The sequence below is a fragment of the Lycium barbarum genome, chromosome 9 (assembly GCF_019175385.1).
Source record: "Lycium barbarum isolate Lr01 chromosome 9, ASM1917538v2, whole genome shotgun sequence".
NCBI lineage: Eukaryota > Viridiplantae > Streptophyta > Magnoliopsida > Solanales > Solanaceae > Lycium > Lycium barbarum.
Genome location: NC_083345.1, coordinates 29448701 through 29453404, shown reverse-complemented (window position 1 = coordinate 29453404; position 4704 = coordinate 29448701). Strand labels below are relative to the sequence as shown.

General features: G+C 38.1%; 1 pseudogene; it reads right to left on the bottom strand.

Annotated features, from left to right (window-relative positions):
- LOC132611815 (non-specific lipid transfer protein GPI-anchored 5-like) lies at positions 1–1443 on the bottom strand (annotated as a pseudogene).
- Positions 1444–4704: the final 3261 nt, after the last annotated feature.

The following is a 4704-nucleotide window of genomic DNA, read 5'->3' as shown; positions in this document are numbered from 1 at the left end:
TGAATAAATCAAAGCACAGATGCAATACTCATAGATGGCATACTGATACTACAACTTTGAGACAAACAGGACAAAATCAAGAATAAAATCATCAATCACGGAAAACACCTTAAATGTTCAAAACTCCTAAAACTTGAAGCTAGAAGATAGTTAACACAAAAGCAGTAAATGCAGCAATGAAGATAAAATTAGCTGTGAGATGAAGCGGTAGTTCCACAATGCTTCCATCAAATGTGTTCCCACCAGTAGTCTTTGACTCTGTTCCTGCTTTTTTTTCCATTGATTAATTAAATTTTTAGTGCCTGGATAAAAATCCTCAAAATGCAGTGATGACAGGAAAATAAAAGTATATGTATACCTGAAGGAATATATGGTGATTCTTTAGAAGAGTCCGCTGGAGGACTATCAGCAGGTGAAGCTGCTGGTCCATTTGCACCAGCTGTGACGTAGGAAAAAAATTGCATTTCATGTCATTGAATTTGAAGGCTTTACTTTGATCATGCAAAATATTAGTGACAGAGATGTGAGATTTAACTTGTATACATTGACACATTAAATAGTTTTTACATGTTGTTGTCTTACTAACTAGGTGACTAGTTCCCCTCATTATGGACAGTTACTTGTCATTGTATTTTAAACGATTTAATAATGTAAAATTTCTTTTAGTTACTTAAATTAGAAGAATCTGCATACCATTGCAGCGGCTCACAGGAGGAGTTTGCACATTGCATGCATTAGGAAGTGCAACAGCCAGAGTTTGGTTAATAGAAGCACCAAAAGAGAAGCCACCACCATTTAACACGGAGCCAAGGCACCGGGGCTGTGATGTAACAACCCTTTATAGCTGTGAGCAACAAGATGATGAGGGCGTTGTTGTTTTTCCTGTAACATAATTTAGACATGGGAACAAGCTCACCAGTACAGTAGTGCAGCCTGATTGTGCTCTGCCTCCATCCCATTGCATAAGCATCAGAGCCAGTGTCACGATCCAATTCGTGAATCGTGATGGCACCTAAACTGTCCCCCCAGGTAGGCGAACCATTCCCAGATCATTTTAGTAATTTATAAGAAGTGTGCGGAAATAAACAATGATTTAGCTAACAGATTCAAATTATATAAATGATAAGTGCGGAAGTAATAATAACCCCAAAATCTGGTCTGGACTAGTACAAGAGCCACTATTACATAGATACTAGTCTGATAGAAAGTACAAATCTCAAATATGGAATATAAAGTAGACAGTTAAATACAATGAAGAGTCTCTGGGTTACGGATCTAGCCCAAAAGTTCCCCCTGGAATCGCTGTCAAGTAGACTCAGATCGCTCTTGTAACGACCCGTTTAGTCGTTATCGTACAAATTCTAAAATATTCACAACTGTGTCATCCTAGACCTTTCCGTTCGCTAAGTATTTCCGACATACATCTAGCCTAGCGGAACCCATTGTACGGGAATGAATCAAACATCGAAATTCGGGTGAAGGACCCAGTCAGACTGCCCCAGCGCTGAGCTGAGCGCTATAGCGGTCACGCCCCAGCGGCCATGACCCTGCTGAAGCGCTGGTGGGGTGGTGGCATCAGGCCGCTGCAGTGGCTTGACGAGTGCTGAAGCGGTGACGCTGAAGCTATGGGTCGATCGCTACAGCGGTGACGCGCAGTTAAATTCCCTATTTAAGAATTTATTTCGGGAATTGGTCCCATTTTTCTCATAACCCTAAATTCCAGCCACCCCCAGGTCTTTTGGGATGCCTAAAATCAGATTCGTTGGGCATGAAAATCCTTCTAACACCTTCTATTTCCTTCTTTCACCTAGTAAATTACTCCTAAAAGTCTTCACCTAGAGAGCTATCAAAATGGGTATTGCAAATCCCTAGATTTGGAGGAATGTTGGGTTAGCTTATCTTTCACATGGGTTCCATTAAGTAATCTTCCATGTTCTTCACCCTAGATTGGTTAATAACCTAGATTCCTACCTTCTTCCTTCTTGAAAATGAGTTATTCCATGAATCTTGGAAATGGGTTTTTCTAAAGGATAGAGTAAAATAGTAACTTGGTCTTGCAATAACTCCTTATGGATAGGAAAAAAAGTTCTTGGTAATGAAAGCCTAGAAAATCTAAGGGTGGTCTAAATTCCTAAACTTTCCCTATCAAATCTGAAATCCCTCACAAGTGTGTTAATGGTGATTCCTATCCTTGGCTCTCGTGAGTTTTTCAAGTTCATTCATGCGGGATACGACATGATGATCGAATTGAAGAATCAACGGATGTTCATGGAACCCGTTCGGTTTTGAGGTAGGTTACGGCTTTTCTTTCGGTAGACTCCAGTTAGTTTTCCATATTCATGTATTAGAAGGAACGGAGAATGCATGTGTAGGAATTGGAGATTTGGGATGGAATCATAGGATGGTATTATTGTGCGATTTGTATGTTCGGGCTTGTGGCCTGTAGATTCCCTAGGATTCTTAAGTTGGTTTTTCTTGAGTATCGGTGGATTTTATGCAACTTGGAAGTAGTGGGTGGTACCTATTTTTCTATGTCTCATGATGAGAATTCTCGTAAGATGCGATTAACTTTGCTATGCCATTAATAGTGAATCTAATTGACAATTGGGCCGCTAAAATGTACCAATGAATGTGAATTAGTTCTAGACTGAGTAGTAACAAATGTATTGTGAATAGAAGGTGAATTTACTTGTATTAAGCTAATAGACTAATAAAGGGAGAGTGGTAATAATGTGTTGTGACTTGATTGATCTATTGTGTTGGCTTGATGCCATGATTGGTTAATAGATATTGGGAACTGTTGTTTCATCTTGATTGTGATATGGTGGTACCTTACTTTGATGTTGATGTGAGAATAGATTTTCATATGACCTATGTAGTTGTTGATGATATTGTTAGCATAGCCATGTTGGTACTTGTGACATTGATATATTATTGGCGTACCCATGTTGGTACTGTGATATTGAGCTGATTCTTGATTTTGACACACACATTTCACTCATTCTCATTCTTCATGATATACTGTTGAAACACTGTTGGTATTGGTGAAACATTGTGATGAGCTTGGCTCGGAACCACGCCCATGTTGGTACTGTGATACTTGTTGACAAATACCATGCATGCTTATCTGGTCATGTCATATCATATCTTATCATATCATCTCATATCATATCATATCGTATCATATCATGTCATGTCATATCGTGTCATAGCGCCGAACAACGTCGGCTCGCCCACATAGCGCCGAAATACATCGGCTCGCCTACATAGCGCCGAAATACGTCGGCTCGCTGATGTGGCGTGGTTTTACGCCACAATCGATGCTTTTTGACTCTAAGTTTTACTTGTTTTTAAGCAAGACTATGTGATTTTACGTGGTTTTTAGTGTTTTTCAGGTAAAGGAACAGATTCGGCACAATCACAGTTGAAGTGCAGAACCAGGTCGTAAAGTGATGTTTACGGTCCGTATTCTACAATACGGGCCGTATTCCATTGTCGTGTTTAAGGATAACAGAACCAGAAAGTCAAGCTGAGAAGATGGTGGTTTACGAGCTAGGTTTACGGACCGTATTTCAGTTTACGGTCCGTATTCCATCACGTATTTAACCAGTTGAGCATCTGGCAGAAAGTTGAAGTATCAGATGTTGAATTACGACCAAGCAGTTTACGGACCGTAAACCACTTTACGGTCCGTATTTTGGAAGGATAAGTTGCACACAGCTGAGAGAACGAGTTGGGCGTAAACCATGTTTACGGTCCGTAAAGTGATTTACGGACCGTATTTCATCATGACGGGACTGAAGTGCAAAATCTGTAACTTATGTATTTTCAAAACATATAAATAGTCATTGTAGGGTTTTAATAGTCACCATTCAATATATTTTTGTCTCTTGACTTAGAACAAAAACTTCTCTCTAGTTTTTGAAGATTCAAACATCAATTCAAGTATTATAAATTCTTTTTTTATTCCAAAGTAAGCATTTATGAATTCTTCAATTTCTTATTTCTTGTTCTTTGTCATGAGTAGCTAAATTTCCTTACTAGGGTTGTGAACCCAATGATGGGTGTTTTGTGATTGGGTGTTGTGATTGATATACACATAATGGATTATTAGGGTTTGATTATTCTTCATTCTTCATTCATAATTAATGGTTGCAAACATTGATTAAAGCCATAAACCTTAATTTATTTGGGAAAATAATTAGGGTTGGTAAGAATAATTAACAAGAACTCAAAGCTTTAAACTTTGTTTAATAAATTCACTTAGGAATAAGAGGAGTTTACTTGGCATGATTAATCGTTCTTCATAATCACTTTCTTATATTTGGGAAAATCATAGAAAGATATAATCTTTATTTATTGGGAAATAGTAGAGATTCACATAGAGATTAAGTGCATTCATATAATGATCCATTACAAGTATATCAAGATCAATACCCATGATCATACACCCTATCTAACGGGGACACAACCTTAGTTTCTTTTACCATAAATAGTCACTAAAACAATAGTTTAGAAATTAGTCATAGACAAAACCCAACTTTTACCAACATTATCGGATTAAGATATTAGACCTAGAACTTAGCATTTACGACTTTAGTAACCTTTTCACACCATATTCCCTGTGGGATTCGACCCCAACCTTGTTGGGTTACTATATTTGACAACGTCCGCGTTATACCAATAATAGGTGTAATTTGAGTG